An 18,182-nucleotide genomic window follows, 5' to 3' on the forward strand; every position below is an offset into this window, starting at 1 on the left:
AGATAGGAGATTCCACAGAAGTAAGAAACCCACTGAGAGGAGGAGCTTCATACAGATTGTACAGTTTGGAACTTGTCAAGTACAGGTTCAACACAAAAAGTGCTACAATAACAAAACACATTTAAAAAGAGTTTTAGAAGAAAAACTGTATGACAAACTTCTACCAAACAGAGTACACAATAAACAACTGTCTCAGCTGTGCAATCTAGAAGTTAAAGGTCCCAGAAGTGCCATCCTGAACTTGGGATGTATAGCCTTCAGAGGTAGTTTCTGGCACAACATTCTGATCTTCCTCTTCCTCTACAGAGAAATACTTCTCAATCAAGTTTAATGAAGCTTCGTACACAGACTCATTTTCATGGTTTTGTAGAGCTTCAATTTTGTCCAAAACCTCCACATTCTTCCATCGTTATACCAAGAGTCTCAGTTTCACCTACTTTCTCAGCAGCCTGAAAGCTGTTTGCAATGGCGTCCGGAATAACTAGGATAATTTTGGGATCTTTTGCGGTTAAGAGGTTCATCAATGGTTCTGTTATGCTGCACTGAACGAGGTATACACTCTGTTCATCTGTCCTGCCACTCGTATAGCTAGCTGGTCACAGCCCGGAAAGCTTCTTTGTGTGTCTTAAAGTCGGCCATAGAAGGAACACCAACGAGGAATGGACTAACCCATGGTTCACAACTTGCTCTATCTGGTCCTGGTGACCAGCTGTGATGTTTGACATTGTCCACGTAGCTTCCTCTGGACATTAGTTTTGGGGTTTGTTAGCAGCCTGGGGAAGACAGCAAGTGCTCCTGCATCTGTTACCGTCTGAGTCTGTTCATCTGTCCCAATGACGACATTTCCTACGACTCTTGGCACTGGAGTCACAATGGGCAATTCAGTCAAAACTTCCCAAGTTGGGGCACAACTCCTGTTTCCACAACCATTTCATTGTGTTCATTTGGACCATCAGGAAGGTAGGAGATGACCCAGCAGGTATCTGCTAATACTTCTGGATCATCATGATGCAGGAGACAGACCATGTTTGTCTGAACCCGCTCAAGAGCATCTAATGTGGGTGCAGGATTCTTGTTGCGACAGAGGTTTGAAAGTGTCCAAGTCAGGTTACAGAAGTAACCACATGCTAAAGATGACCTATCAGGAATCACAAGGAGAGCCAACAGCAGGTCAGCTGCACCATACTTGATGACCAAGTCTCGAAAACCTGAGCCATCGCCTGCAATGTTTCCTAGGGCCCACACAGCTTGTGCGCTGATGTGGCCATGGGGAGATGCCAACAGAGAAAGGAATGCTGGGACCGCACCTCCATCTACCACAGCCTTGTCTGTTCCGATGTCCTGGAAGCAATGCTAGTGGGGGCCCAAGCAGATTCAAACTGCACTGGGGCTATAACCACTTCTGCCCAAGAAGGACACAAATTTTGGAATCAAACCAGCCTGGCTTACGTTGTCTATGGGGGGCTGTTTTTCCCTAGAAAGCAGTTCCCTAGTAGACTGAGTAGCCTGGAGCTGGCTTTCCAAATTGTTGCTATTTATGCCTTTGACAATGTCATCAGTGGACCAATTTACAGTGCCCTGGTTGTTGCGGTTTCCTGTGGTGGAGAAGTAGCCTCATCAGGAAATGAGCTTACATTTCTCCTTTTCAGCATCTGGTCATCCTTCTTAGCTTTCCTCAGCTTCACCTTAACTTCTATTCGGCGCTGCCTCATTTCTGTACTCTCTTTCCCCTTGTTCTTGAATCTGTGATGGTGGACAGCTGGTGAATTGCGTTCTCGTTGGTGGACATGGTTATGAGACAATGGGAGAAACCTGTCCGGCCAGCTCAGGCTTCCACAGGAGGTGGTGTGTGGTATGCAGGCTGCAGGTCTGCTGCCCTCAAAATGAATGTCCACCACGGATCAGCCCAAAGACGGTGTGTGACAAATGAAATTTGAATTATGGAAGCTTTTAGGAAACTTCTTCCTTTTATTTGAGTGATACTGATGGAAAGTCAATCTTACTCATCTATAACGAATGTAGGCAAAGAAGCCTGTTGGCAGCCATTTCATCATTAAAGAGAAGTCAGTCTGAGAACAGAACCTAAAAATTGAGGAGGATGGAGCTGAGACAACTCCAAGAAAATAGGGTAAGTGCCTTGAAGTGCCTGAAGCCTGAATATGTCTAGACTTCTGGTTATGTGAGCCAACCTCACTGTTTAAACTTTGGAGTTGGTTTTCTGTTATTTGGATAAAAAGTTTCTTAACTGAAACAGTAGATATCCAGGTATAATTCCCTGAACAATATATCTAAGATGGAGTCAACTGGACAGAGGACTGGGAACCCTGGTGAGCAAACCATAATCAGAAAGTTTATTTTAGTGTTACACGATGTGTTTATTTATTTCTTAGCTTTAGTAAAGTCTTGTGTAAGCCATGTGTTAATTGGAGTTTCTTTGCCCATGAGATTATGCTTAGAGTGTCTTGAACCCATTATTCCAGGATCTGTAGAAATACAAAGCACTCCTCTAAATTTCTTTCCAGAAATTCTAGATGTATTCAGGTTCATATGTCTACCACTGGCAATCGTTCAGTTTATGGGTCATCTTACTTTCTAGTGTATGTTGACCTGTATGCTGTCCATTAAACGTCATACAACTTTTATGTGAAACACAATTCCTTTATTTGAAACACACATACATGAAATTATTAGTAACCTTGTTTGAATATGTTGGGGGGATGGACATGGGGCTTACGTTGTAAAATTGTAAACAATTTCAAGGAATGTTAAACACTGTTATTCTTAAAGGGGTGTGCAATCTAAGGGATGTTTTCCCTGCCCATTTCTCCCCAATTCATGTCATCTTTTTCTTTCTTTCTTTAACCGCCCTACATTCAAGGAGTATACCAGGAATTCCAATTTCCTCTGTCTCTACATGCAGAACAATTCAACTTTCCAATCCCAAATTTTGCTCTAGGCTTACATTGCATATCCAAACCTATCTAAGTATCCAGCAGAACAAAAGGGACTTTCTTATAACAGAATCCATCTTCTTTTGAAAAGAATTGTCCTTATTAAGTAGCAATTTTAAGCATTCTTTTTAAATATTCTGACCTTCTTGTCTGCACCAAGAAATATTAAGGATCTGTTAATCATGTTTTGGGCAGTGTGCTCATGGGTAGTAATTGGCAAAAGACCCCCAGGTCACTGCTCTTGCCCATGTGGATATTACTCTTTTAATTCTGTTGTTAGATTAGATTTTATTGTAATTAAGTTAGATGGCATTCCCTTATAGTACAGTTGCCAGTTATATAAAATTCTTGCTTGTAGCCAAACATTCCAGTGCACTCACTTAGGCTTCTATCATTTATAAGAAGAATTTTTTTTGGCCATTTACCTATAAGGAATTTGCCTCTTCTTCTTCTTTTTTTTTTTTTTTAACATTACTATTTACTTCAAGAATAATACCAACATTTTTCCTGGCAATTCAAGTTGGGGCTCAGTAAGAAACCCACTCTTAGTGTGTTAAGGAAAAGAGGGAAAGGAATTTATTATAAGGATCCAGAGAATTAAAAAAAAAAAAGAACTTAACCTTTTCTTTGGAAGGAGGAAAACTAGAGCAACTTTGGAGGTCTGGAGACCTCAGAGGTGTGAACTTGCTGACAGAATTTTAGCAGTCAGCCTTGGGTTGAGGCTCTAACTGCCTTCCATCTGTGTGTGTCTCTGGTAGAGTTTTACTTTATATACTTTTTAAACTGAAGTATGGCTTAGATAAATATACAGATCCTAAATATACAGCTCAATGCCTCTTTACCAAGTGAACATGTAACTAACACACAGGTCAAGATACAGGACATTATTTATCAGTGCTCTAGAAATCTCCCTCATACCCTCCCCCCAATCATTATCCCTCAAAGGTATCCACTATTGTGATTTTATCATACAAATGTGTTGTGCCTATTTGTGGACTTTATTTAAATGGAATCATTTACTGTCTGGTTTCTTTTGCTCAAGATTATGCCTATATCCTTCTTGTTGTGTGTAACGGTAAGTAGCTTATAATGATTGTTATATAGTACTCCAGTGAATACTACACTTTCCTTTAACAGGTATTTTTAGAGATTTAGAGGTTTCTAGAGCACTGATAAATAATGTCCTGTATCTTGATCTGTGTGTTAGTTACATGTTCACTTGGTTGACATTTGGGTTGTTTCCAATTTGGAGACATTGTAAATAAAGCTACAAATGAGCACTTTTGCACATGTCTTTAGGTTCACACATGTTTTCATTCTCTGAGAGTGGAATTGCTGGGTGATAAAGTAAGCATATATTCAGATTTAGTAAATATTGCCAAATAGCTTTCCAAAGAGGCTATGCCAATTTACATTCCCACCAGTAGAGGATAAGAGTTGCAATTGCTCCACATCTTGCCAACACTTGGTTGTGCGTTTAATAATTATTACCCTTTCTGGTGAGTGAATAGTGTTATCTCATTGTGTGCACTTCCTTGATGACTAATGACGCTATGCACCTTCTTTTCATAGGCTCTTTGAATACTTACTTAGATATCCTTCTTTTTTTTAAAGGATTTTTAAAAAAAGATTTATTTATTTATTTTAGAGAGAGTACAAGTGGGGGCAGGGGCAGAGGGAGAGGGAGAGAGAATCCTTGAGCGGGTTGGATCCCAGAACCCTGAGATCATGACCTGAGCCAAAATCAAGAGTAGGCTGCTTAACCAACCGAGTCACCCAGGTGCCCCAGATATCCTTCATTAAGTGCCTATTTAAATATTGTAAATACTTTGTGAAGTATTTAAGTATTTTATCAGATTGTTTGTCTTTTTTAATTTTTATTTTTTAAGTCCTTTATTAGGTTCTATATCTAAAATTTAAATTCCCAGGAGAGAGTTTGGTTGACCTAGCCTGGACCACATTCTCATCCCTGTATGGAATGTGGGAACTTGTGACTGACAGTCTCAGAATTATATAAAGTGGGAGTCATGGAGGTTTTCCAAAGGAAGAGCCAGTGAAAAGCAAATGATACATACTTTACAATAGTTTTCATTTAAATACTCCTCTTTTGGAACGCCTGGCTGCCTCAGTCCCTTAGGCCTCTGAGTCTTGATTTCAGCTCACTTCACTATCTCAAGGTCGTGAGATTGAGCCCCTGGTGGGACTTTGCCCTGGGTGTGGCGCCTGCTTGGGACTCTTTCTTTCCCTCTCCCCATGCCCCTGCCCTTTAAATAAATAAATAAGTAAATAAGTAAATAAATACTCCTCTCTTCCTCTCTTGCTTCCTTTTTTTTTTTTTTAAAGATTTTATTTATTTATTCGACAGAGATAGAGACAGCCAGCGAGAGAGGGAACACAAGCAGGGGGAGTGGGAGAGGAAGAAGCAGGCTCATAGTGGAGGAGCCGATCCCGATCCCGATCCCGATCCCGATGCCGATCCCGATGCCGATCCCGATGCCGATCCTGAAACGCCGGGATCACGCCCTGAGCTGAAGGCAGGCGCTTAACCGCTGTGCCACGCTGGCGCCCCTCTTGCTTCCTTCTTTTTAAGTGACAGTGTCCCGGGACCATCACAAAGCAATATTTTGGTTCTTCATTTCAATAAGAATTTTAAGCTATCCTAAAAACTCCTCTGTTTCTTAGTAATTCTAAAATTATTTTCTTGCAATATTGTCATCGAATAAAAATCAGGAGTAATTTTGGTTAAATTCTTTATCTTTTTCTCCTTACACCAAATCTTATCTAACATTTTTATACTTCTTATTAAAACTTTATATTAACATGGCACTGTAGAGTTAACATTTTCCATCCACTATCTCAATTTATCATGTTTTAACTAATTCTTTATTATATAAAAAGTGAATTAAAATTTCTTCTTTAAAACAGTCAATATATTACAGACAAGGCTAAAGCCCCTTTGACCAAATCCCCAAATCCCAATACTCTCCCCTTCGTGCCAGAAGTAACCACTGTCATGTTTGATGTGCACAAAACTACTTGGACAGTAAACAGTCTACATTGTTCTGCAACTTGCTTTTTATTTTTCCCTTCAACATTTTGTATTGTAATCCATAGTGTTACCTACATTTGCATTTATATTTATCAACACACCATAAGTTACTTAAACTACTCCTCTAGTGATATTAATTTATTTGTTTAAATTTCTCATTATTTCCTACGAATTTTTCACATAAAGAGGGAATATATTTCTATACCTAAGATTGATCCAAAAAGTTCAATGTGGAACACAGAGGAAAAAAAGACCATTACTTTTACAGTCAGTATATTTGTATTTATTCTGCGATAAACAGTTTTTGTCCTTCAAAACAGTATCCATCATTTAACACCTGGTGTTAAATGCAATCAGGGACATGCCCTCCTATTCTAAAATTCTAAGTATTTCCAATTAAAGATGCCAAGTTGTTTTTTGTACTTTCCCACTGTATTCTAGACAGCTTTAGTGTTTTAATCTCAAAAATATCTTCGTAGAAGAAGTGACTTTATTTTTGGTCTCAAGCATGAAGCAAGAGAAGGAGGAAGAATTGAAATGCAACAATTTATTCAGCAAACTGCTTGCAAATTATTTACCTGCACTTGAATCTCTTCAACCAAAACCTAAACAAGTCTGTTAAGGTAGATAAAAGCTTTAGCTTAAATTATAAGTGGTTTTCTGCAGAACCCTCCAGCCATTTCACTTACCTTCTCTTAATAACAAACCTGGGATGTTATTCTATATTTGGTAAGAAAATCTGAAGACAGTTTATTCAATGAGTGTAACTTAGAAGTGACTTCTTTGTCTCAGAAATGTGGCACGTAAATAAAGAAGACAAAATTACATATGCACACATGCACACACACACAAACACACCCCATATTATTGATAGGATAATTTTCACTTTTTAAACAAAATATTGTGGTGCACCTGGGTGGCTCAGACGGTTAAGCGTCTACCTTAGGCTCAGGTTATGATCGCAGGATCCTGGGATCGATCCCTGCGTCCGGTTCACTGCTCGGCGGGATCCTGCTTCTCCCTCTCCTCCCTCTCTCACTATCTCTCTCTTTCTCAAATAAATAATAAAATCTTTTAAAAAAATAAATAAAATATTGTGACTCTCGTTGCTTGCCAACTTGTCTTCTTGGTCTTATGTGGAGGTAATGTTATTTTTATTCACACATTTGAATAATTTCAAATAATAGTGTAGAAATTCTCATTTGTAATACTTTTACTCTACATATTATAAATAAAAGCAATTTCTTAAATGTTTAATTCAAAATCATTTTGTTTTTAGAGAGAGAGAGAGAGACTGAAGGAGGGGCAGAGGAAGAGGAGAGAGAAAATCTTAAGCAGGCTCCATCCCCACCACAGAGCCTAGGTCGATCTCACAATCCTGAGATCATGACCTAAGCCAAAATCAAGAGTCAGGCGCTTAACCAACTGAGCCACGCAGGTGCCCCTCAAAATCACTTTTATAGATAAATTCTCTAATTCAGATTTAAGAACAGTTAGGGTAATAGAACTGACAAATACAATGTCTTTTCTTTTCCAGGGACTAATATAAAACGTTTTACAATTCAAATTGTTACCTTTCTGTCTTTTTAATAATTCAGGCAAATATCATTTAAAATCCTAAATGCTACTCATTTTAAGTAAAAGTTCGTCATTGTAGAAAGACTGTATAATTGTCATAGTTACTGATACTTTTTTCTTAATCCCCTTTTCATTTTATCACTCAACATGATGAATAACTAAAGTTGACTGTTATTTTTAAGTTTATTTTATATCTGGGAATTAAAAAAACAACAGCATTTGGTCAAAGTGCACAGTATTAATGGTGTAGATATGGCTTATCTATTGTAGAATTAAATCATGTGCAATCAGAAAGCAACATAAAATCCATAAATATTGTATAAGGTAAACATATGAGTATTACATATGCATTTCCCCCTTGCTGAGAAATAACTTTCATTCAACATGTAGCTGTTGCCTGGCTGTTATGCGTTCAATGGTAAGGAATACACATTTCCTATGTTCAAGGAACTCGAGACTAACTCAGAGAGCTCTAGAAGATGATTTCTAAGACAATGCGTTTGGTACTATGAAAGAGGTATGAACAATTTTTTTTAAAGATTTTATTTATTTATTCGACAGTGATAGAGACAGCCAGCGAGAGAGGGAACACAAGCAGGGGGAGTGGGAGAGGAAGAAGCAGGCTCACAGCGGAGGAGCCTGATGTGGGGCTCGATCCCATAACGCCGGGATCACGCCCTGAGCTGAAGGCAGACGCTTAACCGCTGTGCCACCCAGGCGCCCCGGTATGAACAATTTTTTAAAAGAATGAAAGCTGATTAAAGTAAAAAAAAAAAAAATTAAGGTAAGAATAAAGGGCTGTGATTACACAGAAAACAGAGCAACTAAATCTGTCTGGGGGAATTGTGAGAGACTTCAGGGAGAGATGACATTTGAGAGGGATCTTCAAAAACAAGTAAGTGCCTTCCAGTGGAAGAAAGGTGAGGCAGAAGGGCACTGCAGGCAGAAAGACAGCACGAACACAGAGCACAGTGAGTCAGAAAGCTTCTATGGCAGCATTTAAAGAGGCCCGTATCTCCTGCAGCCAGAAGGCAGGTTATGCTAAAAACAAGACCCAAGCTTCAAAGGTCAAGTCAGCAAAACTACACAGGAGAGTGAATATGTGACCTCCACGGGTTGGTCACACCAAAGTCAGGGTTCTGGTGGGGAAAATACCAAACCCTGAAACCTCAGATGGGGACATTGAGTTGGAAGAGCCTGAGACTCTTGAAACCCCACTAGTAAGTTGAATAATGGCCACCCAAACATATTAAGTCCTAATCCTTGGAACTTGGAGGCGTTAACTTATGTGGAAAAAGGGTCTTTGGAGATGTGATTAAATGAAGCCTCTTCCAATAAGAAGATTACTCTGGATTATCCAGGTTGGCTCTGAATGTCCTCACAAGTGTTCTTGCAAGATCGAGGCAGAGGGAAATAACGCAGACACACAGAGGAGAAGGCAGTATGACGAGAGTGGTGTTGCCGCAGGCCAAGGATTGCCAAGAGCTGCCAGAAGCTGGAAGAGATAAGGAATAGGTTCTCCTCTAGAGCCTCCCGAGGAGGCTAGATTTGAGACGTCTGGCCTCCAGATCTGTAAGAAAAGAAATCCAGGTTGTTTAAGCCACCCAGTTGGTGGGGATTTGTTACGGCAGCCCTAGGACACGAATCACCCAGATTTCCCAGCACTCCCCGGACTGGCAGAAGCAGTTTTCTCACCCTTGCCGGCGTCAAGCAGCCTCTCTCACCTAGAAACCCCGCAAAGTGTGACACGGGGTGCCTCGCAAGATGAAGTCATCCTCTTCAAGACCCTGTCAGAAATCTGCCCTGTCAGGGCAGACCACAAAGGATAGGCAGAATTGATTCACATGGGAGCATTCTCCCCTGACTCGGGGTTTAAAGTCCTGACAAGGATACCTGGATCCAGTCTTAATATGCTGCTGGTGTTATTCCTTGTGGTTTGGACATGACCAAGGCATACAGCACATGAAGAAGAGGCCCTTGACCTACCTTGGTAGAATCTTTGAGGAGAAAATCAGAAGGCCCAGGGAGGGAGGAATACTAGAATTGATTTATAAAGTGAGGCTAGAGAACTCACCACCTACGTCTGTTCCCTAAGAGGACACTTCACTAAGACAATAAAGAATGCACTGGTGAGGAGGCTACTGACAACTTTGAGCTCACTGGCTACCTTCTGTAGTGCAGGGATGACAATAGTAGGTATTGTCATTAAACTATATTTATAAGAATGTTAGGGGTCTGGAAGAGCAGAGGCCTGTGGACATTACTACAATGGGCAGTCAGATGGGTCACGTATGGTGCTGTGGTTCTAACAGCTGGACTCCAGATCTGTGACCCAAAGACTAAAAGTAGGCTAGACTCTTCTCACAAGATTAGAAGTCCTAGCTCCTCAAGTGGGGAAGGGGAATTCTTCTTCCTGGAGATACAGTAAAGTTCCCACTATAATCGAAATTATGATGATCACTTAGTCGTTTTGAGCTTCTCATGCTAGTGGACCCATAATAAAACAAAAGAGCTATCATATTGATAGGGGGCAGAGGGGTTGACTGATTATTGTGAGGAGCTAGTTTTGGGCTACACAAGAAAGATAAGAAACAGTGTGTGTGGAACTCAGGGGGTTCACTGGGGCATGTCTTGGTACTTACATGTCCAATGATAACTGTAAATGGGCTATTATAGCAACCACATACCAATAAGGTTAATACAACTTGATGGTTCATATCCCTTAGGGACAAAAATCTGAGTCACCACCAGGCAACAACCCAGATTTACTGAAGTGCTAGCCAAGGGTGGGGGAAATCCAGACTGGGTGGTTTAGGAGAGAGATGATGAATATTAATTAAGGCCCTGAGACCGGTTCCTGCAGTGGAGCCTCGGCTCATCCTACCAACCTTTGTGTTGGATTCCTCTTGCACTCTGCCTCATAACTTCTTGCCCAACTTTTACTTCAGTCCTTGCCGCAGCAACCAGCTGTGTAGACAGCAATCCACTTCAATTGTTTAGCGTATCACGTGCTTTCTGCACTTGGGTTTCACTGCTGCCTGAAAGAACTTACCCATTCTATGCACAAGCAAATCTGGAAATAAGAGGGTTAACAGCCCATGAGGCAACCCCTGTCAGCTAGGGGATAACAACCAATGTATAGATACTCCTTTCTTGGGAGGATCGTTCTGAGGTGCATTCTACATGGCTCTTCAGAAGGTCCTTAGTGAGAATGTGCCCCAAATCAACTTAGCAGTATTAATCAAACTCAGTAACTCAAAAGCCATTGCATTGGTCTCACCCTCTTCCCTGTTCTGTCTTCTGAGGCCCTCACTCATGTTCCCTATGATCAGTAGTAGGCTCATAAATGTTTAATAACTTGCTCTCTAGGGAAAAAAATTAACCTTGTTATAGTGTTGGCCAGTTTCTGTGGTGTAAATATGCACCTTGTGGTTAATTTTATTCTTTTTAAAGATTTTATTTATTTATTTGAGAGAGAGAATGAGAGAGAGAGAGGAAAAAAAAAAAAGGCATGGGCAAGGGGAGGGGCAGGGGGGAGAGGGACAAGCTGACTTCCAGCTGAGCAGGGAGCCTGATGCAGGGCTTGATCTCAGGACCCCAAGATCATAACCTGAACCGAAGTCAGATGCTTAACCGACTGAGCCACCCAGGCGCCCCCTCACTCTATGGTTAATTTCAAGCTACCAACATGATATCTTCAATCTACAGCTGGATAGAGATGTGTACAATTGGTCCTTGGGGGCCAGCAGCAGCTGACTCCAGGACATCACTGTTTGATAGCACATCCGAAAGTAAACTACCCGCACACAAACCTGTGTTGCGGAAGACACAGGGTGGCTCCAGAAAGAAAGAGTCACCTATCAGTCTGGGCCAATAATCGGAGAACAGTGGGTAAGCTGGCATTAGTTATAGATACCAATAAGATGGGGGGGGAACCCTCTAAGGTTGAGGGGAGAAGAATTTCTACTGTATAACAACTTGATGTGGTATGGTTTGGGGAGTAGTGAGGGGTAAGAACTTGGGGATCCTCAGAAGTTTCTAGCCTTTGTGACTGGATAGACAGTAATGCCATTTCCAGAGACACAGAATATAGGACAACAATGAGTTGAGTTTGGGATCTATTAAGTTTGAGGTTTCAGGATATTCAGGCAGACTTAGCTGTGTGAAGCTTACAAAAGAGCTAAGGGCGTGGAAGCTGTGGCACAGTATTATTGTGAAATTCTATTGTTGATAACTACGTATTATCCCTGGAATATCCTGGCTCCCTTCCTCTCCCCACACCCAGGCAGCAGTGATGCCTTCTGTATTTACTGCCCTTGGGGAGGGCTGTTACTACAGAAATGAAAAGAGAGATGAGTCAATGCTCAGTTTCTAAGTTTCAAAATAGAGCTTTGAATCTCCCAGTAGAGAAAATAGATTGAGAAAAAAGTTTTTTGAGCCTCAAAACCTACATTTTGACTAGCAAGAGCCACAGTGGATGCCATTAGTACTGATTTAGGCAGAAGCAGTGATGATGAAGCAGCCGGTTTCCTAGTCTGAAGCGAGAGCTGGCGCTGACAGCAACGTAGAGAAGAAGTTGTCCGAGAAAGGACCCTACTCCCTGCCTACATCCTCGCTGCTGAGCTGTCAGTGGGAGGCAATTCTAGAATTCCCTAATAATGGAGGAGCTCTAAGAGAAAATGTGGTGTGCCCCACTTCCTGTCCGGAGCCCCGGGAGCTGGGAAACCCCAGCTAGTTCTCCCGCTGACATCACCCAGAGGCAGCAGCTGTAGTAGAAATTACAATATGGTGGGATTTGACAGTGGGCTGGAGTCCAGACCCCCAAGATTTCTGTCTCCACAGCAGTAGGGGAATAGCAGGTGGAAGTTTCCACAATGCTAAAAGAAGGAGGAAAAGAGATGGCCAGTGACCAAGAAGAGCCCTTAGAGATGGGACAACAACCAGAGGACAGCAGGTAAACTAATGACTGCTATGTGTTCCAATATAGAGGGACAACAGGAAGAAACCAGACACCCTCCTCCATTGCCATGACCCTATGCAAGCTCCTGGCACCCATGAGACAATGCGGAGAAAAGAAAAATAATCATTTGATTAAGTTGAAATCTGAAAAGACTACATCATTATGCCTAAGATTTACCATAATTACCATAACTTGCCAAAATTTAACACACAAAAAAACTTAAAGAAAACAAAATTATTTCAAGAGGTATTTATTTTATTGTTAAATAAAACCCAATGTCCATTTATGACCGGTAATCTTATTATTGAATTAGGAATAGAACTGAAGTTCTTCAACAAAGAAAGGATATCAAATAAAACAAAATAAAACAAACAAAAAAAAAAAACAAAAAAGGAAAACAAAACCCAAAACCCTACAGCAAGTATCCTGTCAATTATACCTGTTATCACCATGTATATCCAAGTATTAGGACACTCAGATAAGAAAAAGAAATGCAAGAGATTAGCATGGCAAAAACAAAATTCAAAGATGTTAACAAATGGCTACATGAAAGATAAATGAAGTATTTTAGACATAATGAACTTCAGGAAGTTTGTTGAATACCAAAATAAGTATAGAAAACTCTATATATTTCTGTATATCAGCAATAAACTGTTAGGATATGTAATATTTTTAAAAAGGCACTATCCTTACAATAACAAGGAAAAATATAAAGTATGTTAGAATAAAGACAGCAAGATATGTGCAAGGCCATGGTGGTAAAAATTATAAAACTTTTTGAAAGACTTTTAGATCTACTTATTTACTCATTTCTTTATTTTTTAAATAAACTCATTTTTTTTAGAACAGTTTAAGTTTATAAAAAAAAAATTGTGAAGGTAGTAAGGGTATTCTTTTATACCCTACATTCCAGTTTCCCTTGTTGTCTTATGTTACTGTGGCACATTTGTTACAATTAATAAATATTGATCCATTGTTATTAAGTAAACTTTGCATTTTATTCAGATTTTCTTAGTTTTTACCTAATGCCCTTTTTTCTGTTCCAGAATCTTCCTTACGATACCACTGTATATTACTACATTTAGTTATCCTGTCTCTTTACAGCATTCATGACTGTGGCTTCCTTGTTTTTGATGGACCTTGACAGCTTTGGGGAACACTGATCAGACATTTGCAGATTGTCATGTTTTTCTCCTGACCAGTCTGGGGTTCCAGGTCTTTGGTCTCGCAGAGGTAAATAAAGTACCATGTTCATCACATCATATCAAGGGTACATGCTATCAGCATGACTTATCACTATTGATGTTGACCTTGATCACCTGGCTGAGCTTGTGTTTGTCAGGTTTTTCAACTTTTTCCCCCTTTTCCATATTGTCCTGTTCAGGAGAAAGATGCTAAGCTTAGCACACAATGTAGCGGTGGGATTATGCTCCCCTCCTTTAGTATCTACATAAATTATTTGGAATTCTACACAAAACTTGTGTCTTCTCCCTTATTTATTTAATCATTTACTTATATCAATATGGACTTGTGTATATTTATTTTATGCTTTAGATATAATTCAATACTACTTTATTTTGTTGCTGCAACTTGTTCCAGCTTTGGCCATTGGGAGATCTCTGACATACCCCCATCACTGTGGGTTTGATTTTTTTTCCCCCAGCACTTCCTTATTTTCTGGCATGAAAAGCCGCTGCAGGCTCATCTTGACCTTTCCTGCCCCAGGACGACAATCAGCCATTTCTCCAAAGAGTGCTAGTTCCTTTTATTAGAGACCTTTATGTATTTTTAACCAGCATAATTTCATTTTTTAAAATCTGAAACAATCTCAAACTTACAGAAAAGTTGAAAGTATAAAGAAATGTTTTTCTTGATCCTTTGAAGAGCATTTTGTGGACTTGCTGTCCAACACCTCCTAATATTTTAGTGTGTACATCTTACGAACAAGGTCATGCTCACCTACATAACCGCAGTATAGTCATCAGGACCCAGTAATGAACATGCATTACAGCCACCTCATCCTCAGAAACACGTTTCAGCAAATGCCTCAATAACGTCTTTTATAGCAATGGGGTTCAGAATCATGAGGTGCCTTTATTTGCAGGTCTCTGTGAGGTTACTTTTATGTGTCAACTTGGAGGGTGTTTTTGGAAGAGATTTACATTTAAATTGGTGAACTTTGGGTAAAGCAGGTTGCCCTTAATAGTGTGGGTGGGCTTCACCCAGTCAATTGAAGGCTTGAATAGAATAAAAAGACTATTCTCCCCTAAACCAGCAGGGATTCTCCAGCAGACAGCCCTTGGACTTTATCCACATCATCAGCTCCCGCTGCTGGGCCACACTGCATGTTTTGGACTTGCAAACCTTCATAACTGCATTAGCCAACTTCTTATGGTAAATTTCTTTCACACACACACACACACACACACACACACATGCACGCACACCATTGGTTCTGTTTCTCTAAAGAACCCTAATACAGTTAATCTCTGTCTGCAATAGTTCCTCAGATTTCTTTGATTTCTATGTCTTTGCACTTTGAAAATTACAGGCCAGTTATTTTATAGAATGTTCCTTTTTTTTTTTTAAGATTTTTATTTATTAATTTGATAGAGAGACAGCCAGCGAGAGAGGGAACACAGGCAGGGGGAGTGGGAGAGGAGGAAGCAGGCTCATAGCAGAGGAGCCTGATGCGGGCTCAATCCCAGAACCCTGGGATCACGCCCTGAGCGGAAGGCAGGTGCTTAACGACTGAGCCACCCAGACGGCCCTACAGCATGTTCCTTAATTTGGATTTGTCTGATGCTTTAACATGATTCGATTCTAGTTTGGCAGGCATAGCACTGAGGTCAACACATCCTAGCAGATTCCAGCATTTGATCTGCCCCATTACTGATCGTTATTTTGAATACTTGATTATGGTGCTGTTGTTCAGCCTTTCCCCCAGGTAATTAATAAGTATTTTGTGGAAAGATATATCAAACACTGTAAAAATGTCACTTGTCAAACTGAATTTACTCATTTAGTATAATTTACATCAGTATGGATTTACAATATCAGATTTATTCATTGGATTATAATCTGTTGCTATCATAATTTATTTTGGTGCCTACTAGTCCATCTTTGACAGTGGGGGCCTCCTTTAGCTGGCTTCTGCGTCCTTTTGACGTGTCCCCATCATTACTTCATTATGTTCTTGCATAACATTTTGTTTCATAAAAAGACTTTACGAACAAGACTCTATAGCCTCATTATGTGTAACAGGAAAACAAAATGAAACAACAGAAAAAAATTATCTGAAAAAAAAGGAAGCACTGCTCTCACTGCTGAAGTGTAAAGTTCAAACTTCTTAAAATGGCATGAAAGAGAAAGTTAACACAAGAAGCACTATGCTGTATCTGAGTTTCAGTGAGAGAAAACGTGTACAATTTACTTCATTTAAAAAAAAAAAAGCATAATGGGGTCAGTCTTTTAACACCATAAACACAAACTGATAATTTTGTCCTTGAGTATAATAAACCTTTGGGAAAAGCTTAGGAATCTGATGCTTCATTTATCTCAACTGATACAAAATTTTTGAAAGTGATCTCTACGCCCAGTGTGGGGCTTGAACTCATGACTCCAAGATCAAGAGTCACAGTACCGACTGAGCTCTACGCTCCTTAACGGATACAAAACTTTTGAGCCATCATTAAATGTCAGAGACACCATTGTCATTTATCTAAACAGCATGCTACAAACATTTGAAACAGCTAAGTCATGTAATAAGAGGTGTTTCCAAGTTAAAAACAAAACAAAAAACCCTGTTCCCCCAATGTCCGACAACAGAAGAATGATTAATTGTGGTAAAGTCCTTCAATGTCATATAAGACAGCAGTGAAAATAAATTTACTACAACTATTCAGCATGAATTAATCTCACAAATAGAATGGTAGGAAAATGTAAGTCACTTTATGATTCCGCTTATATAAAGATCAAAGACACAAAAATGAACAATGTATTATTTAGGAATACATACCCAGCTGGTGAAACAATTTAAAAAACACATGAAAACAGTAAACATAGAATTGAAAATAGTAGATATCTGTTGGTGGGGGCAAGAAAGGGCACAAAAGGTACAAAAAAGTTCTTGGTAATTTTCCTTTTCTTACAGTGGGTGGTGAGTACATTAGTGTCATTTTTAGTCTGCATACCTTATACATTTTTAAATCTTTTGCATGTACTCAAAATTTAATTTAAAAAAATGTCTACAATTTGGGCATGTTTGGACACATTTTGGACACATTTCCTGTGCTGTGTAATATGGCAATCTGAACCACAAGTAAATATTTAGCTTAACTATAAAATTATTCCTTATTTGTATTAGCCACATTTTAAGTGCTCAATAACCAAGTAAGCTAGTGGCTACCATATTGGTCGTGCAGATGTAGATTTCCTTCATAACAGAAAGTTTTATTGGATAACACTGGACACAGTGACTACCTCCAAGAACAACACCTTTCTAGTACTTGGGTTTTTCCCTCAAGATTGAAGAATGACAACTCCCCAGATCTGTAGAATCCAAGAGCAGAGATGACCTATATCCTGGGTACAGTCTTACGTCGAAGGCTTTAAAGAAGTGCCGGTCATCCCCACTGCCTACCAAAGTGGAATGACAGCAGTACTGCAGAAGCCATGCACAGCTTGAATACCCAAAGCAGGCTGGAGACAGGCCCCGGGTCTCAGCCACAGAATGGTCCAGAGGGCCAGCGGCAGATGAGAGAGGTCAGAGGCCCAGAAGGGGTTTTCATCTTTGGGCCTGAAATTATATGGCCTGAAGACCAGAAACAGATTGGGAGTGCTGATTTTTCCCTCAATGCCAGAGGGCAAAGATGCTAGGACAGACACTGCTAGTCTGCCCCCCCCCATGCCACCATCCGTCCCTTTCCTCCCTAGTAACAGAACCCCACAAGGCTCCCCAGAAAAGTCTGTATTTGCCAGCCTACCCCGTATTTAGATACAGCTATGTGACTCAGTTCTGTTCTGTGAATTTAAGTAGAAGACTCTGTAAGCCTTTCTTAAAAGACGAGCATGAGACCTGAGCTCCCTTCTTCATTCCTTCATCTGTCTTGTTGCCTGGAGCAGTGGTGTAATGGTTGGAGCCTGAGGCACTCTCTGGACTAAGAGCATAAGGACCACACCTGTAAATGGCAAAGCACCAGCTTTACAGTGTCTGAATTTCTGATGCCTATGTGGAGCAAGGTAGCCTTATTTACCCTGGCCTACCTACCTCTGAACTGTTACATACGAGAACAATATTACATCTGTCCTTAAATTCTGTTAGTTTGAGTTACTAACAGCTAGGCCTCATTCTAATGGATACAGATGTCTACAATTAGAGCCCAGTGGGAAGAAAAATGTTTCTACTAATGCGAACTTGGAGAGATGAGGGCTGTGCCATGCCCTCCATCCCCGAGACGACGTAGCACTAAAACTGCCTGCTAGAGTGTACAATCAAGGGCAAAACGAGGGTTAGGAAGAACAGTGAACTGATTAGGACTAAGCTTTCTACCACTTGAGCAGACAGGAAGCTCAACATAGAAACTAAGTTCAGTTACAGAAAATTAAATAGTAACATATCTTGCACTATTGAGCTCTTAGCCTG

General features: G+C 40.2%; 1 pseudogene; it reads right to left on the reverse strand.

Annotated features, from left to right (window-relative positions):
• Positions 1 to 205: 205 nt before the first annotated feature.
• LOC100484199 lies at positions 206 to 2,122 on the reverse strand (annotated as a pseudogene).
• Between the last annotated feature and the right edge of the window lie 16,060 nt (positions 2,123 to 18,182).

The sequence above is a fragment of the Ailuropoda melanoleuca genome, chromosome 5 (assembly GCF_002007445.2).
Source record: "Ailuropoda melanoleuca isolate Jingjing chromosome 5, ASM200744v2, whole genome shotgun sequence".
NCBI classification, from domain to species: Eukaryota; Metazoa; Chordata; class Mammalia; order Carnivora; family Ursidae; genus Ailuropoda; species Ailuropoda melanoleuca.